The following is a 20104-nucleotide window of genomic DNA, read 5'->3' as shown; positions in this document are numbered from 1 at the left end:
TGTTTTTCTCATTTTTATTTATTTATTTATTTATTTAAATTTTTTATTTTTTATAAACATATATTTTTATCCCCAGGGGTACAGGTGTGTGAATCACCAGGTTTACACACTTCACAGCACTCACCAAAGCACATACCCTCCCCAATGTCCATAATCCCACCCCCTTCTCCCGTTTAGTGCTCTGAAAATATCATGCCAGCTCTTTCTGGCCTGCCAGGTCTCTGTGGATAAGTCAGCTGCCAATCTAATATTTTTACCATTGTATGTTACAGACTTCTTTTCCCGAGCTGCTTTCAGGATTTTCTCTTTGTCGCTGAGACTTGTAAATTTTACTATTAGGTGACGGGGTGTGGGCCTATTCTTATTGATTTTGAAGGGCGTTCTCTGAACCTCCTGAATTTTGATGCTCGTTCCCTTTGCCATATTGGGGAAATTCTCCCCAATAATTCTCTCCAGTATACCTTCTGCTCCCCTCTCTCTTTCTTCTTCTTCTGGAATCCCAATTATTCTAATGTTGTTTCGTCTTATGGTGTCACTTATCTCTCGAATTCTCCCCTCGTGGTCCAGTAGCTGTTTGTCCCTCTTTTGCTCAGCTTCTTTATTCTCTGTCATTTGGTCTTCTATATCACTAATTCTTTCTTCTGCATCATTTATCCTAGCAGTGAGAGCCTCCATTTTTGATTGCACCTCATTAATAGCTTTTTTGATTTCAACTTGGTTAGATTTTAGTTCTTTTATTTCTCCAGAAAGGGCTTTTATATCTCCCGAGAGGGTTTCTCTAATATCTTCCATGCCTTTTTCGAGCTCGGCTAGAACCTTGAGAATTGTCATTCTGAACTCTAGATCTGACATATTGCCAATGTCTGTATTGATTAGGTCCCTAGCTTTCGGTACTGCCTCTTGTTCTTTTTTTTGTGGTGAATTTTTCCATCTTGTCATTTTGTCCAGATAAGAGTATATGAAGGAGCAAGTAAAATACTAAAAGGTTGGCAACAACCCCAGGAAAATATGCTTTAACCAAATTAGAAGAGATCCCAAATCGTGAGGGGGGAGAAAGGGAATAAAAAGAGGTTCAAAAAGGAAGAAAGAAAAAAAAAAAAAGAAAAAAGAAAAAAAAAAGAATAGAATTTAAAAAAAAGAAAACAAATAAAGAAAAATATAAAAAAGAAAAAATATATATATTAGATAAACTAGTTAAAAAACGTTAAAAAAGAAAAAGGTAAAAGTTAAAAAAAATTTTTTTTTTACCAGAAGGCAAGAAAAAAAAACAAAAAATGAAAAATAAAAAAATTAAATTACTGCAAGACTAAAAAAAATCACAGGGAGAAAGCCATGAGTTCCGTGCTTTGCTTTCTCCTCCTCTGGAATTCTGCTGCTCTCCTTGGTATTGAAACCACACTCCTTGGTAGGTGAACTTGGTCTCGGCTGGATTGCTTGTTGATCTTCTGGGGGAGGGGCCTGTTGTAGTGATTCTCAAGTGTCTTTGCCCCAGGCAGAATTGCACTGTCTTTACCAGGGGCCGGGCTGAGTAATCCGCTCGGGTTTGCTTTCAGGAGCTTTTGTTCCCTGAGCGCTTTCCGTAGAGTTCCGGAGGACGGGGAATACAAATGGCGGCCTCCTGGTCTCCGGCATGGAGGAGCCGAGAGCCCAGGGCCCCACTACTCAGTGCGCCCTCAGAGAACAGCGCCCAGTTACTCCCGTCTGCCTGACCTCCGGCCGCGCTCCGAGCTCACCGAGCCTGCAGCCGGTTCAAGGTAACACCGAGCTGCGAGCTTACTGTCGGCTCTGTCTCTGTAGCTGGCTTTCCCGTTCCAACACCCGCAAGCTCTGCGACACTCAGACACCCCCGATCCTTCTGTGACCCTGCGGGACCTGAGGCCACGCTGACCCCGCGTGGGCTTCGCCCCGGTTTAGCCTCTGGAGCGATGTCCCTCAGCGGAACAGACTTTTAAAAGTCCTGATTTTGTGCTCCGTTGCTCCGCCGCTTGCTGGGAGCCGGCCCCTCCCCCCGGGGTCTATCTTCCCGTCGCTTTGGATTCACGTCTCCGCCGGTCCTGCCTTTCAGAAAGTGGTTGTTTTTCTGTTTCCAGAATTGCTGTTCTTCTTCTCTTCGATCTGCCGATGGATTTGCAGGTGTTTGCAATCTTTAGATAAGTTATCTAGCTGATCTCCGGCTAGCTGAAGTAGTCTCAGCCTGCTACTTCTCCGCCATCTTGACTCCTCCCTAAATTGCTTTCTTTAAAAAAAAAAAAAAAACCACTTGATGGAAAGACAAAGTGTTATTGTTGTTAATTTGCCAAAGAAATAAATTAGAATATGAAAGATGGAATTACTATATAACCATATGGTAACATCATTATTTTTAGTTTCTTTTTATCTTCATCCTTGTTTATCCTAAATTTCTATCTTAAATACAGATCTTTGTCTGCATTAAATCTCTACCTTCACTTAGTCTTAGCAGTTTCCTCTGAAAATCCAGTCATGTGAGATTTCTAAAATTTATTTATTACCAACTTAAAAGCAAAACAATTAATAACCAAATATCTACCTGCTTGTCCTCAGCTGAAATGCTTCCATGCACATTCACACACAAACACATACACACAGTCCTTTCCATCATTTTCTTTATTCCCTCCCCTCAAGGCTTGCTCCATTATGATATGCGATGGGAAGTAAGAGTAGTCTGTGACAAGTTATAAGTAAGTTATTTAACAAATCATACTTTCTGGCTTTTTGTACTATAGGCTTTGCTAGGCTAATTGTACAAATTAATAAAAACTTTGCATTGTCTTGGCAAAATGGAAACTATTATAAGGTATAAATGGGTATTAAAATTCTACCAGGGCCCCTGGGTGGCTCAGTGGGTTAAAGCCTCTGCCTTCCGCTCAGGTCATGGTCTCAGGGTCCTGGGATCAAGCCCCACATCAGGCTCTCTGCTCAGCGGGGAACCTGCTTCCTCCTCTCTCTCTGCCTATCTCTCTGACTACTTGTAATCTCTATCAAATAAATAAAATTCTCACCAAATAAAATTCTCACCAAAATAAAAAAAATTCTCACCAAACTATTACATCTTAAATTAAAACATGACCTCACACAAGCACATATATAAATACACCTGCTTCTGGGATTCACAATACAGGACTGGATAGATGCTTGTTGCTTTTTTTTTTTCTTTAACATTATCATATCATATGAGATACTGTATTATAAGTATTTATTTAAATGTGTTTTTTTTCCTCAAACAAGCTTCAGAAGCAAGACCATCTACATAATTTGAAGACCCAGTGCAAATAAAAATGTGGGGCTCTTTGTTCAAAAATCTTTAAAAACTTCAAGACAGTGATACCTGAGTATTAAGCCAAGCATTGGGTCTTCTGAGAATGGGCCCTGCACCACTAGAAAAGCTACATACCCATGAAGCCAACCCTGCTCAAAACAATCTCTCTTATTCATATTTGTAACACCCAAGCTTATTGCAGTGTCTGAGAGCAAGCACTCAGTAAATGAATGCTGGAAGACTAAATCAATAAGCAGTAAGGCCCTAGAATTGTACAGTATTCTATAAAGGCACAATTCATTTGCAATAAAAAATAAAAATTTGCCCTTGTGATAGAATTATTTTACTTGGAATTTCTGATGAGATGAGGGGGTTAATTAATCAATTAAAAAGTGTTTGTTGCCCTCATGTATACAGACCTCTTTCCTACCTATTTTGGAGATTTATAAAAAGTTAAAAGCCATAAAGGAAGATGTCAATGGATGCCAATATCCAAGAGACTAGATTCTGATATGTTATTAGGAAATTGGAAGGCTGAGAGCTAGGATGTACTTCTTTCCACATTTGGTCCCCTTCTCATCACCACAACCATCCCATTCACAGCCCCATCTACATGTACACTTCACAGTATAATATTCCACCTTCACTTTCTTGTCCTATCTATTTATTCCTCTATGTTCTATACTATAAGCCCAGTGGTTTCTCACATTCCAAAAGAGAACTTAACTCTTCAGCTGGAATTTTTTTGGCTATTTATGTATACATGACTTAAGATTTGCAAGTCTAACCTATGTGATGTACCAGTTGAGATTCTCGATTAGAATAACATTGTACAACATTGTTCACTTGAAACAGTTGTTTCTCAGCAAAGGGATGACTCAGGTAGAGACCCTCCGCCCAGATGCCCATCAAAGACACCACCTGGATGAGAGAACAAGCTTACAAAAATAAAAACCATCTTTCTCCCTACCCCACATAGCATCTTCTAGATCAGAATCTACACAGAACTTTCTAGGCTTTTCCAAAATGGTCAATTATTTTTATTTTCTTTTAATATGTCCCCATTCTGAGTTTTTTACTTTGGGCCAAGACATAAACTGGCATTGGACAAACTTAAATATGATAAGAAAAGCTGGTCTCGTGACATTTATGACCTGATGGGGAAGATAAAGTACTAGAAATTTCATAGGAAATCATTTAAGATTTCCAGTCCAGATTTGCTGACTTGAGAGTATTCTGGATTTAGAGAAATATCCATCTAAGATGCTTCCAAAGACCTGAGCACCAAATCTTTTGATGTCTTCTTATCACTTGCCTAGATCAGATCCTGTTCAGGTTCCAAATCTCCAACCCATACTGGATGGCTCCAAAGACAAGGTCTGTGCTGAGTAGTCCTGCAATCTAAATGGATAGCCTGCCACTGCAATCTTCTTGAGTGATATTTTCTTGGTCACATTTGTGAGAAATAGTCTAGCTGGGAGGAATAACAGAGCAACCACATACAGCTGAACTTGGAGGAAATGTTATTAGAGAGGGAATTTCAAAAACCTGAAAGAACTTCCATAAGGCCCTTAGTAAGTAGAATTTGTAAAGACTGCAACCCACAACTCTGTATTTGTGCTGCAAATTTTCACCTGTCTAAAGCAAATGTTCAGACATTGCTCTCTTGGCTCCTTTCTCCACTTGCATGGAGCCCTCATTTTTATGCTCCATATCAGCCCTTCCTTGACATTCTTTTCATTTATTTTCATCCTAAGCAAATTGATGGGTAAATACCCCAAGGGATTTGAAGCATCTCTGCTTTCATAGAAAAGCGCCTGAGCAACTCTTATTTATTATTAGATAAAATCAATTGTCTAAGTTTTCTTTTGGTATTCTTACCATATGATTGCCAAAATTATAAAATTCAAAATTATATAGTTAATGAAACTAAACCAAATGCACTAAAATGTTGTGTCAGAACTACTTTGACATCTATCAAATATTTTAATAACTACACATGTGGCTCCGGTAAGGCTTCTAGCTTACAAATAAAGTGTTGTTTTTTTTTTTTTAAATTTTGAACAGTTTTCAGATTCAGATCTACTGATCTATCTTGTTTATTTCTGCTGAGATGTTGATTTTTACAAGTCACTGGGTATCTTCTCCCATCATGATAACTTTAAAAATGTACACACATCTCTGTCTACAAGGCAGATGGATAATCTTATCTCCTTTTCATTTCAGCTATTTAAAAATTATGTTAATGTAATATCTCTAACTGAAAAAGTCCACTTATATCCAAGTTCAAATAATTAGACCCAGGCCTAGTATGAAGGTCCTAACTACTGGTAATATAAAATCTTCCCGAAGTATATTTATAAGTCAAAACTGCTTTACCTGTGCTCTAGTCAGCAGGCTATGAGTCTACTGGTTCTTTTCCAAAACATGTGATTGAGTCATACATTCATCCTAGGCACTCCCAGGCAGGCATACAACCTACATTCCTTTCCAAGAAGAAGATACATGTGCTCACAAGTTACTGAAATGGGCAAGCCCACCACTTAGGATTTCAACCTTCACTTTTAATGGCTGCTAAAATGTAAAGGGGCCCAAACCATTTTGGGGAGTAGGATTTGGCTTATTTACATAATTAAACATATATAATATCTACGATTTATGCACACATGCACACACACACACACACACCTGTGTACATATATATGTTATGTGAGTATATATATGTTTGGGATAGCTCTTGGATCAAACCTTTCCTTAATGAGAAAATCTTTGGTTAAAATTGATTATGTCCAAAATTAGTAACAACCAAGATTCTTGGAAATTTGCTTTATGTCTTATCTTAGGTCAATTTCCCTAGAAAGAGAGCCAGTGATGAAGATTCTTGTACAACAGTTTATTAAGAAAATAATATCAAGAGAAGGAAAATAAGGCATGCAAGGTAGGGCAGATGATCTTATCTCTCAGTTCAGCTATTTATAAATCACTGTATCAGTGTAATACCTCTTGCCACAAAAGTCATGGGGGAGAGGGGAAGAAGTTAAGGAGGAAAAATACATACATACACACACACACACACACACACACACATACATTCACATACATTCACATACGCATACACACACACATATATATATAGTTTCAGCTGGTGACTAACTTCAGCCTGATCCCATGGGGAGCTCTGAAGCAAGAATTGCATCATAGAATTGGCGTCTTAGCATTGGTATCATAGAATTGGTCTCATCTTAAAGCAAAGAAGCCATATTTTTGTATCCTGGACAGTCTTCTGGAGAGGAGAATCATCTCCCATGAAGGAGGGCTGCCATTTGGCCAAGGGCAAACCTCCAGACGAAGAAGCTGTGAGCAATTAGGCAGCCAACATTTACAGCAGCTAGGAGTAAATACACCTTTCTTTAAAGAGGTCTACATAGGACACCAACATCCACTATAGTCTACCCATCACACTGCTCAGACCCACTTGATTCTCACATTAAGTTTACTCCTTCCAGTCATAGCTTCTCCAATATGTAGATCACTTATGGATTCAGGGAAGACTGCTTATAATCAACTGCTTATAATCAACTGACTGCTACAGTTGACTCCAAGGTTGTAACTGATATTCTTTATCTCCCTCCTCCACCACCCATGACAGATTTCCTCTATAGACAGCATCTGTGACAAACTAGGTGGTTTTACTGGTGGGTCCTCATCCTTGAGAATCTAAGTCCTAGTGACCACCTCCCTGTCAGGCTGGGGTTGCTATGGCTACATCTACATTTAAAACTGAACATTTTGGGGCACCTGGGTGGCTCAGTGGGTTAAGCCACTGCCTTTGGCTCAGGTCATGATCTCAGGGTCTTGGGATCAAGCCCCGCATCGGGCTCTCTGCTCAGCAGGGAGCCTGCTTCCCTCTCTCTCTCTGCATGCCTCTCTGCCTACTTGTGATCTCTCTCTGTCAAATAAATAAATAAAATCTTAAAAAAAAAAAACGAACATTTTAAAACCAAACAAAATGGATCAACTTAGTGACAAAAGCATTCTCAATGCCCCCATAATGTAGCAGCAGCCCTACCTCCTCATGATAACTGGAGTCAATTATCCTACTATTACGTAACTATAATCTTAGCTTGCTGGTCTACTGGCATGAAAAACCCCAAAATGGCCATGCACCAAATGTTTATAGAGATTTTTACTATGTCTTCCAGAGGAAGAACTCTTCATCTAAAAACCAGAACACCCAGATCCACAGAGCTTATAGTTGCAGGAACGAGAAGAACAAATTCCCCAAATGTGTCAATAGAATTAATGATGAGTACACCCACTTTTACTTTCACCCCTTGGTTCTCAGATACATAAAACAGCATATGGTAGGCATTGGTTTAACGTGCACATCACATCCCAAATGATGGTACCCCATCCACATAGGATGTCACCCTCAAGTTGATACCTCAGCTGAGTAGAAGCAATTCCACTGCTCTACCAAGCCATCCAGTTTGGGAATGGTGTGGTAGGTGGTAGGTGGTACGATTAGTGGATTCTATGGTCAGATGATTACCATCACACCTGCCCTGCCTTAAACTTGATTCCTTTGTTCAAGGCAATATTATATGAGATCCTATGTCAATAGATTACTTTGTGAACATCTGGGTAGTGATGCTAGCCAAGGCAGGAAAGATCAATCTACACTGGAATACAAGACAATCCTGTCCAGAATGAATCATCATTCCTTTTAGGGTAATAGGGAGATCAAAGTAAAAACTTTCCCCCAAATAGCTGCTTGATCTTCTTGAGAAATGGTACCTTAGTAGGGACTCAGCATTGGTCTTGGTAGCTAATAGAGTGGATATTATTAGTAAGAGCAGTTGTTTGATCAGTCTTTGCAAATGAGAGAGAATGCATGTTGTCGGGCCCATTCAAAGCCTCCCTCTCTGTGGCCTCCAACTGTGAACACTCCATTCAGAAGCCCATTGCATAAGCCCTTGAAGTGACTGAGAAGGGAGGAAGGCTGATATCTATCTTGTCCACAAGATAGTTGTTGTTTAGTACCTTAGTACGAAGTACTAAACAATTTGTTGTTTAGTACCTCTTCTGCATTAACCATAAAGTTCCCATAAAGTAACCATAAAGTTACAGTTTCTGCCCTTTTCTAAAGTTCTGACCATATGCCTCTTCCCCAGACATCATTATCACTGATCTTCCAATCTTGTTCCTATCAAGCTTCTGACCAATCAACTAATTATTTACCACTTCCCTGAGTTTACATATGTCCAACTAGCTAAACTATTCACCATCACTCCGTGTCAGGGGATATCTTATCTCAGGCCACCTTCTACTCCAATGAAGTAACAAGGCCAAATCACTATACCACTGAACAACTGCCAATTGGAAGGATTCCCTCTCACCACTATTACATATCCTTGCATGTGACTGTAGTAGAGCAATAGTTCATTTCTACTTTATGACCACGTATCAAATTGAATTATCTGTAAATCAAACTCGGGGTTTTGCTTCTCTTTAGCCATTTGTAAGAAAGTCCCAGAAGGTGTACCTATGAGCTGAGGGAGAGGCACTGGTGAAACACTTTTCTGTGACATGAGTGTATCATACATCTTACTTTTGCTCCCTGGAATTCCTCAACCTGGATCTACCACTTTTTTTTTTAATTTTTTATTTTTTATAAACATATATTTTTATCCCCAGGGGTACAGGTCTGTGAATCACCAGGTTTACACACTTCACAGCACTCACCAAAGCACATACCCTCCCCAATGTCCATAATACCACCCCCTTCTCCCAAACCCCCTCCCCCCAGCAACCCTCAGTTTGTTTTGTGAGATTAAGAGTCACTTATGGTTTGTCTCCCTCCCAATCCCATCTTGTTTCATTTATTCTTCTCCTACCCACTTAAGCCCCCATGTTGCATCACCACTTCCTCATATCAGGAGATCATATGATAGTTGTCTTTCTCTGCTTGACTTATTTCACTAAGCATGATACGCTCTAGTTCCATCCATGTTGTCGCAAATGGCAAGATTTCATTTCTTTTGATGGCTGCATAGTATTCCATTGTGTATATATACCACATCTTCTTGATCCATTCATCTGTTCATGGACATCTAGGTTCTTTCCATAGTTTGGCTATTGTGGACATTGCTGCTATAAACATTCGGGTGCATGTGCCCCTTTGGATCACTACGTTTGTATCTTTAGGGTAAATACCCAGTAGTGCAATTCCTGGGTCATAGGGCAGTTCTATTTTCAACATTTTGAGGAACCTCCATGCTGTTTTCCAGAGTGGCTGCACCAGCTTGCATTCCCACCAACAGTGTAGGATCTACCACTTTTATTTTACAATGGATTGATGTTGGGCCCGAACTTACTACTTGGTGGGTTAATAGTATCCAGCTCATAATGAGAAGTTACGTCTGAATGGTCACTTGATATCACATGATTAGATGCTCAACTTCTACAGCACTCCAGAATCTGTTTATCAAATTGGAAATAATTCTATTACAAATGGCATGACCTTACTCCAGGACCCTTTGCTGAAATTCCCTTATTGGGACTATCCAGATGTTCCAGATTGTGCTTTTCTCTAGTAGAGATACCTCTGGCAGACCATATTGCTCAAGAGTAGGACTGCTTGTTGCACAGCCTGAACTTGCTGCAGAGTCCTTTCTTGCTCTGAGATCCACTCAAAACAGCCTTTCACCTTCTCAAAAAATGGATGACAGCAATACTTCCAAGTACAGAATGCTGCCTCCAAAACCCAAACAGGCCTACCAAGGAATGTGCTTCCGTCTTACTGTTAGGAGTGTATGGTGCAACAATTCAGCCTTTACATTCAATAAAAATGCTCCAGCATGCCTCACAACACTGGAACCTATAAAGATGCCACTAATGTGACGGGTCCCTGAATCTTTTTAGAATTCACCTCTCCCTCAGGAACACATGTATCTTACCAAGGCATACATTTACTATTTCTTGCTCATCAGGACTAATTAATAAGATATCATCAAGAAAGTGAACCAGTGCAGTGTTCTGTAGAATATCCAAATAACACAGCTCTCTTTAGTTTTACATTATGACAATGAGAGGGAAATGAGCATAGCCCTGGGATAAGACTGCAAATGTATATTGCTGCCCATTCCTGTGAATAGGAACTGCTTCTGATTCTCATTTTTAATGATATTAAAAGCATATATTTGCCAGCTCAATAGTTTTATACCACATAACGAGGCTGTGTTATTCTACTCTAATGAAGATACCAGATTTGGCACAGCAGCTGCAATTAGTTGAGTTTGCATTATTCCACTGCCATCCTCCCATGAGCCATCCAGGTTTGTAAGAACTAGACTGGTAAATTAATTGGAGATATGGTAAACATTACCACCCCTGCATCCCTTAAATTTTTAATCTACCAACTTCTTAAAAAAAAAATGATACTGTTTTTATTTACTCTGACAGGGTGGAGGCAGTTTCAAAAACTTCTACCTGGCTTTTCTGACTACAACAGCTTTTACTCTAAATGTCAAGAGACTAATGTGAAAGTCCTGCTGACTACAGGGTATGTTCTTTCTGATTATGCATTCAAAAACAGAGTAAATGACCTCTAGCTGAGTCTCTAACCCCAGTGAATGCAGTGAAATAGACATAGATCAAGACTTTTTTTTTTTTTTTTTTAAACCTGATCCATGTATGCTGCTACTCTAACAGGGGACAATTAAAGGACTTTGGGTCCGTAGGTATTAGGATCAACAAAGACCCAGATCCATCAGTTCATGAAGTGTTAGGGTTTATGCCTCTCCAAAGTTGAGATACATAAGTAAGTGGCAGTAGGTATTTTTGAGGGAAAGACTGAGTGTCTCACTGTTCTATATACTCATGGTGCTATTAAGACTGTTTATATGGATTTCTGGCCGCTCCTTCAGTTGATGGGTTCTATGTCTAAGAATTTCCTTAGTATATAAACTGGGCAAAAAACTGTGAGTTTCTGGCAGCTCCCCTCAGCTTTCTGATCCCATATTTATGGTCTATTTTGACTGCTATGTATATTAAGCAATATACACCATTGTTGGTTGCCCATCTATTTTGTCCCTAGGAATGTGATGCTATATTAGCAATTTCCACAGATACCTGTGGATAATGCCTTCCTGGCTGCCATTTCAAACTTCTGCCAATTATGGTTAAGTATGACCACCTTGCTCTGACAATTAAGTGCTACCACTGGCTACTATCATCTATGATACTATGATACTAGATCCTATCATCCCCAGGTCTGTAATAGCATCTCCCACTCAGTGCTAGTGTAGAGAACAGCCACCTCAATTCTTCTTAAAAATACTGGTTCTCCCTTACTGGCACACTCCTTATTGTTGTAATAAGTAAAGTCGGCTCCAGGACCTCCCAAGGAATTTAGTCAGATGGTGGCTTTTCCAGTCTGAAGTAATAGCCTCATTCTAACATGCCCACTCTCTGAGCCTTTTAATACTTTCCTTCACAGTTTGCCACAGAAATGTTGGCACCTCTATCTCATTAAGTGTGGAGTAGCAATTGGCAAACTATGGCCCTTGAGCCAGATCCAGCCCCTTCTTTCTTTTGTAAGTAAAGTTTTATTGGAACACTCAATTTATTGACCACACCCATTTGTATATATATTGGTAATATTACTCTCAAGTTCAAAATATTTGCTATCCTGCCATTACAAAAAAAAGTCTGCTAACATTTGATGCATGGCATTGTTTTTTCCCAACTTCTAAGAGCCATCCCTGTAGAGCATTAAAACTGTATCTTTGGAACTCTGCCAGAGTGTTAAATCCTGTGTCACAGAAAAGTGGCCATATCAATACACTGTCCTTAATCCAGCTTTATATTCCTCCCCAGTAGCTTCAAGATCCACTCCTAGACATCATCTCTTAGACCCTGCCAGTAAATGTTAACTAAGTCTAGCAGCTTTTTTGGTATTCTGTACCTCTTCTTTAGCATGCTAATACTTCCCCAGTCTAATTTTGCTGAAATCTGGCCCAAGTGTTGGGTCTGATAGGCAGAAAGAGAAATAGAAACAGCTCCTAAGGAAGATTTTCCCAAAGATGCCTTTCTCCTTTGAAACCTCTACAATGTTCTTTAAAAGCAGGAGAGAGGGAACTTTATCTTTCAATAAAGGATAATGGTCAGTTCTGAACACTCAGAGTTTAGGAAAATCTAGGATTTCAAGGTAGTCAAATGCATCTACTTAGATATTCCCATCTCAGGCTCCCACTTTTGGAGTGGGACCTCTGACTCTGGATTAGGAGACCTTTTTAGGCTAAGAACTCAATCTTCTCTAAAGTTTCCTGCCACTTGCAATTAAGTCCTGTTCCAGGCTCTTGGCTTTGTCTGCCCTCAATCTACAGAATTTAAAGGATTTCTATCTCTACTGATTAATAGATTGGAGATCAGGGGCACCTGGGTGGCTCAGTGGGTTAAAGCCTCTGTCTTCGGCTCAGGTCATGATCCCAGGGTCCTGGGATCAAGCCCCGCATTGGGCTTTCTCCTCCGTTGGGAGCCTGCTTCCTCCTCTCCCTCTCTCTGTCTGCCTCTCTGCCCACTTGTGATCTCTGTCTGTTAAATAAATAAAATCTTAAAAAAAAAATAGATTGGAGATCATCATTATCTCTCTTCAACATATAAATTCCTTTTAGGAAAAGTAAACCATTCCACTGTCCAAATAGTTACTTTTTTCCTTATACTTTTCAAATGCCAGAAACACTGAATCAGTTAGCATTCCACCTTCCATCTGTAGCCTATGCGAATTCACCATAGGTGAGCATCTTAGAGAGTGCACTTCTGCAGCATGTCAGCAACTATCAAGGCTCCACCTACCCAGGATGGGGTTTTTACTGCCACCTGGCCAGTGACTAACCAACCTCCAGAATCCCATCTGCAGAGATCACTTCTAGTACTATTCCTAGGACCAAATGCCCTAGGAGCAGAACCTGAGATGAAAATTTTTGTAAGAATAATTTATTCATAGATTACTTTCAGGAGAAGAAGAGCAAAGAAAACAGGCTATGCCATGATAAAACTAAACAAGGATGAGGTCCCAGCTAGAGCTCAGTTTTGCCTGATACATATAGAAATTCTGAAGCATGAATGTATCACAGATTTGTTCCTGCTTGAGGCAAGGGGTCTCTGCACTGCTCTCTTCAACTCCTCTCCAACCCCCCAGAGGCATGCAGCCAAGAGGAAGAGCCTCCCATTAGGCTGTGAAAAATTATCTAAAGAGGGAGGCTACTGTGGACCCACAGTAGGAGCTGACACTCATAAATGAGGGATGGGTATATGAGCATGGTAAAGAGGATCTAGATGGGTACCACAGCCTACTACATGCTAAATATACTGGGAAAATACTGCTACTTAAACTGAGCAGCAATCTCCTTGGGGCTATGATTCATGCCTCCGGATCCTCTATCCTGTGGATCACTGGCTGTCTTTAATTGCCATTTAGAACAAGGGTCACCCTGAGATGTAGAAGGAATTTTAAAAAGTTTGTTTTGAATTTCAGGACTGCTTATAAGTCTCTTGACTATTCTAACATAATTATTTATTTGTTTTGGCTAAATGAAAGAATCCTGAAATGTAAACTTTCTCAAAAGGATCAAACCCATCAACATTTTATTGTGAATTCTGTTATCAAGTCTTTCAATCTGAACCAGTATTACAATAAATATTCAGAGAGAAATGGGGAGGAAAGAGGGAGATTCAAGCCAAAACAGTAACTTTAGGACATCAGACCCTTGAGGAATAACTAGAAAAGCAAAAGGTAACATGAGGAAATCACATCTTTGATAAAGGTTCACCATTAGGCATATCTCTATGAGAAGGCAGAAAGAAGTAAAAAACAAACTCCACTAGATTTTCCACAATAATTTACTTGGATTTGACTTTGGTATGTAAGACTCAGGAGGGACTTCAGTTCACTATGGAAAGTAAGAATTATCCCTAATCTCTGATAACTATTCTTAGTTTTCCTATAACATTGTTACTGATAACTATTCTTAGTTTCCTATAACATTGTTACCAATATAACATTCCTATAACCATTCCAGGTTACAGCACCACCAAGAAAAGAAAAAAAAAACTTAATTTAGAATTTGTTTCAAATTCAGGCAACTAATGCATCCACTCTATTCCAATAAATATAACCAGAATAGCAGTGCTGATAAAACAGCAGAGACAAGAAAAAAGTGTTATAGGTACTCAAGGGAAAGAGTTTTAAGAAAATGGCAAGATGAACAAAATCATTGTTCTCTAAGTTACAAAAATTTGTTGGATTCAATATTGTGTGAGCTTGGAAAAACTGTAGCAGTTCTAGGTATCCCAGCAGGTCCCAAAGTAAATAATATTAAGTGCTCTTAGTGAACTGGTAAACTCTATACTCTTATGATTGATCACAAATGAGACTGAGAAAGAGGATACGACCCAGAGGAAGAGAAGCAAAGTCTCCAAAAACATTAGAGCTAGAATTAGTACTAGATTCTAAGCTTTTTCACTGTGGATCCAGCGTTGCTTCCACTCACACTCCTTCCCTATTCCCACATCCTCTGACATATGATTGCCCTCTATACAGAGCTAGAACAATTCTGTCTGGAACCTAGTCTTGTTATCTTGTATCCAAACGAGATCAAAGCCATTCACCCAAATGTTCTCCCTGGCTACTTATCATTATATCTATGAAAAATTTACTGATGTAACTTCATAGAAAGGGACTAAAGGGAAGTTGTCTCTCTATAAGGATGTTTTAGGCAAATGATATGACCATCTACTTAAAGATAAAATGGAGATAGATATAAATATCAATAATCACTAATCTCACTTTTCTCAAAGATTCTCATTATTCAGGGTGTATGTATTTAAATCACCTCAGCAATTTTATTTTTAAATTAGGATACATACAACTACCTATAACTGAAATGGTCTACTTGCTATTTCAAATCCCACTATAACTGGTACTTTTCTGTCAAGGAGTCATGCTATACAGGGATGAGTCCTTTCAAGGTAGATACATATACACACATACTACATATGACTTCTTATCACCATTTACCTTTAGGGATTCTCAAACTTCAACGTACATATAAATCAAGTTCTAATTCTGTAAGTTTCAGTAGAAGCCTGGAATTCTGCATTTTTAACAAACTCCCAGGGAAGGCTGATTCTACTGGTCTGTGGGTCACATTTCACATAGCAAGGACCTAACACATACATTCGAGCATGTGAACATACACAAAGGTTTGATGTGAGTGTTTTTTGTTTTTTTGGTAGAATTGATGAGAAGGGACTAGGCACCATAATGTGAACTATGGAGTAACCTGCACAGGTTGGAGAGAGAAATTCCTAAACTCAGCAAATTTAAAAGATACAGGAGTTCAAATTCTGAGTCTCCATGATACTCTAACTTTCCCAGAAATTCAGAGACTTATTGGAATAGGTTGTTGGACTTCTGTATGATGTGGACTAGGGTGCTGAATTCATTTTATCAAAAGGGCTGGGAAGATCTAGGTAACATCTGAGTTACAGAAATCTTTTTGTTCATTACACATGTTCTATGATTCTCCTCCTCTACATTTATGACCATGCTATTTCCTCAATCTGGAATACCATCCTTTCAGCCTTTCTCTAACTCCTAGAATCATTTATATGCTTGGAGACTCAATTCAATGGTTCACTTTGCTCCCTAACAACTTATGGAAAGAAATGGCAGGTGTAAGACTTCAGAAAGCATCTCTAATTCTTCCTCATCTCTGTATTTCATGACTCCTTGGGGGGAAAAAAAATCAAATGTAGTGGGAATTGAAAGAGTAAGTAGAGTTACAGTTTCACAAGTGAAGCATCTTGGGGGGAAACGTGTAACAGCACACATTTGTATAGTATTTTTTTCTGTACAAACATAGTAAGCATAAATGACCTTGACAGCATAAGAAATAGAAAAAATGTAGTAAAACAATTAGAAAACATAATTCTTGAGTATTTTTTATCTTTGATTTTAATATAATTTAATTATTGGTTTACATAATTTAACTTTTAATAACAGCTGTATTTAACAACCAGTTTGCAGAATTCCTGAAATTTTAAAAATGGGCTCGTGTGAGCCAGTAAAAGCCAGTTCCAGTATGTCATTTTCTCAATTTCTAATCAAGTCAGTTATTCTGTTACCAAGGGTTGAGCTAAATAGTTTTTCCTGTGTCTGAATGTCCTCATTCAAGTTTTAAAAATATAAAACCATCTCCTATATTTCCATGTTTCTGTTTTAAATAACTTGTTGATGAATTCTATAGTCACTACAAGTCTACTGAAGGTAATGAAGTAAATAAGCTCTCAGTTTCAAGGACAATTTGAAAAGAAAATGAAATAAGCAATCTTCTATTTTAGTCTGTAACAAAACACACTTGCACAGCATATTGGAGGGTTTTCCGGAGGCCCATTTGAGATTGTCTTCACTTGTGATGCTTATCCCCATTGTGTCTGGCACCTGGATTCTCCACAGATTAAGTGGTCTAGGCTGTCAGCTTTCATTCTACCTGAGCCACTCACTAACCTTGTGAGGATGATGGGACAAGTCCTGTGACCTCCTGGTGTTTCCTGAAGTGTAAAATAAGATAAATAATGCAGAGTAAAATTCCCATGATTGTGTAAGGGATTTCTTACTGGTTGCTTAGAAGCTTAGAATTTTTGCAATGGAACCCACATCCTTGCCTTAGAGATCTTAAAAGCACAAGGTTATAATGTGGGTCTTGTGCCATTTTATAAAAAAGTAAAAAATGTGATAATCTTATATGCTTTAGAATAACACTGTCTAATAAACCTTCCATGATGATACAAATGTTCTATATCTACACTGTCTAACATGGTAGTCACTAGATGTATGAAGCTATTGAGAGTTTGAAAGGTGGTTAGCTAGTGTGACTAATGAACTAAATTTTTAATTTTAATTTAAGTTATATTTAACAAGTTTCATATAACTATGGTTACTGCACTGAACAGAACAAGTCTGCACAGGAACAGATATAGATAGGCTCCATCCTTAGTTGCCTGGGATTTATATTTTGGAATCTAAAATAGTATCACAAAGATATATTTGGTTAATATAAATGTGTATAAAGAAAGTGTTTTTCAAGCTAAATGTACCCACAAATATATTTAATGGACCTACAGTGAACCCTTAAACAATTCTACACTATTGAGTAACCAAATTATGATAGGTAAGAACGGATCTACCTCCTTTGGCATATGAAACATTGCATGAAGGTTGTTCTTAATAGTTTTCTAAGAGATCTAGACAATGGTTTAATGCCCTAAATGTTTGGTGGTTAAATTGGAAGTTTCAAAAGTACAAACAAGAAAAATAAAAGTAGAGCAAATGTCCAAAGAAGTCACACTAAATGCTATTGGAAGAAGAAGATTCTAATATCAAATGAACAGATTAGTAAGGAGTGATTCTATATCCACCAGAATTTTCATGATATGATCTTTATGGATAAAAAAATAGACAAGCACTTAGGACAGAAGCTGTTATTTCCCTGCTGTCTTTGGGGAGCTGTCAAAGGTGTCAAAGGTCAGTCTGGAGAACCTCCAGAATAAAATAAAGGACTTTGGGTGTTGGATTTGCATTCCTGACTTCCAGGTTCATGATAAGCATCTGAACTGGCCTTTAACAAATAAGTAGGACTGCACCTTCCCAAGATCTGTATTACACGAGAAATGAGACAATGAACCACTGTTATTTGTTGGACCAGAAAACTATGACAATACTTTAGTCAACATCAAGAGCAATAAATCATGCTATGATCAATTGGAGAGCAAAACCTTGGGGGCCCACAAAGAGTGGAAAGAATAATGTCATCCAGGGGCAAAATGGTACCTAGAAATATTACTTTCTTAGTCCTTCTATCCATTTTTCTCCTGGAATATTAATGAATTGAGCTACAGAACTATTCCACCTAGAAAAATCTATTCACACAGCCTCAACATGATATGATAGAATATTAATTACACAAAAGCAATATTAAAAAGGCTTCTGTTTTCTATTTTTGCCTAATAAGGTCTTAGAACTACCACATACCTTTGTAATTTTATACCTCTACCAAAAAAAAAAAGTCTTTAGACATATTTGACAAGAAAATATTCAATGTTTTGCTGAGAATGATGCAGTGGATTGATAACTCTAAATTAAGGTTTAGCCTATACTTTCATTTTTCCAAAATTGCTACCACTCGTTAAAGTAATCTCCATTCAAGAAAGGTCCTGTCCTGCAGTAGGTATATCCATGCTTTGGCTATTCTTTCAAATCAAGCCTCTCAGATGTCATTCAAGTGTTTTCCTACTTGTGTGGATCTGAATACCAAGGAGCATTTTCCTCTTTGAGATCTAGTTTCTCATATTCCAATTTGGCACTTTAAGACAAATTAGGTGACAACCTTTGCATGTAAAATCAGTAGGTACAAGAAGAAGTTTTAGTTCCCAGGAATTATTAAGATGTTCATAGCAGCAATGGCCACGGTCGCCAAACTGTGGAAAGAACCAAGATAGCCTTCAACGGACAAATAGATAAAGAAGATATGGTCCATATACACAATAAAGTATTGTGCCTCCATCAGAAAGGATGAATACCCAACTTTTGTATCAACATAGACAGGACTGGAAGAGATTGTGCTGAGTGAAATAAATCAAGCAGAGAGAGTCAATCATCATATGGTTTCACTTACTTTTAGAGCATAAGGAATAACATGGAGGACACTGGGAGATGGAGAGAAGTGAGTTGGGGGAAGTTGGAGGAGAGTAAAAACATGAGATACTGTGGACTCTGAGAGACAAACTGAGGGTTTTAGAGGTGGATGGGGTGGGGGTGGGGTAAGCCTCGTGGTTGGTATTGTGAAGGGATGTATGGCATGGAGCACTGAATATGGTGCATAAACAATGAATTTTGGAACACTGAAAAAATAAAATTTAAAAATGGAAAAAAAAGATGTTTCTTCTTATATGGGAAATTTGTACAATTGAACATTTATATCATATCTTTCTCCATTTTATTCCCAGAGATGCTGAGAGTGTAACTAAAACTGGATTCCAATTCAGCATCAGAACGATTACCCATCTAAATCAATCCCCTGAAAACCCTAAAACCAAAGGGATTACCAAGCTACATTCCTTAGATATCACCAGATTATGCTACCCAATCCTGACATGTATTGGAAGGTAATGCTTTATCATCTGGAATAATTAAATATCAGCAAAGTTCTTAGAGAATTCCTGGCTTGCCTTAAATACTTTTCACTCATTTTGAAAATTTCAATACAAGAAAAATTCATGGTCTAGTTCAAGAGTCTAGCAAGAATGTGGGGAGGGAATTCAAGGGAATGTAGAAAGGGATCATGAAGAATACAGTTTTAGGATCAATGCACAGGAAAATGTGCACTAGATGTGAATCCTTTGGCAGGAGGTATATGGCAATACAAGCCAAATTCTATTAGTGAATTCCAAAAACAGTGGAAATGTCTCTGTTTTATATTGAATGTTGTTTGAAATAAATGGGCCATTGGCCAGGGGTGTGGACGTGCTCTTTTCTACGAACCTTTCCATTTTAGTGACATATTTTATAATGGGATGTGACAAGTAATACAAACATAGTTCCCAAAGCATGTAATATTCATCTCAGTTACTAACAATACTAAAGTTAGTTTCATTGTTTTCCCCATTTTAAATCATGTACTTCTTTACCAGTAGCTACCCATTGAGTTTCTAATGTTAATATTGATTTCTATTGGATGACTAGGTAAGAATACCAGTTTTTAT

At 38.4% G+C, this 20104-nt stretch overlaps 1 long non-coding RNA gene across 3 annotated transcripts in view; it reads right to left on the bottom strand.

The window, feature by feature from the left end:
* Positions 1-16913, bottom strand: part of LOC116585646 — an 80201-nt gene extending 63288 nt beyond the window's left edge. For 2 of the 3 annotated variants that reach the window (XR_004283745.1, XR_004283743.1), the window contains exon 1: positions 16851-16913. This is a non-coding gene — a long non-coding RNA (uncharacterized LOC116585646). The remainder of the gene's footprint in view (positions 1-16850) is intronic. The other variant, XR_004283744.1, reaches the window with a different exon arrangement.
* Between the last annotated feature and the right edge of the window lie 3191 nt (positions 16914-20104).

The sequence above is a fragment of the Mustela erminea genome, chromosome 3 (assembly GCF_009829155.1).
Source record: "Mustela erminea isolate mMusErm1 chromosome 3, mMusErm1.Pri, whole genome shotgun sequence".
In the NCBI taxonomy this organism is placed as follows: Eukaryota; Metazoa; Chordata; class Mammalia; order Carnivora; family Mustelidae; genus Mustela; species Mustela erminea.
Note: the sequence above shows the minus strand (reverse complement) of the source record. Positions and strands in the feature narration are given on the sequence as shown.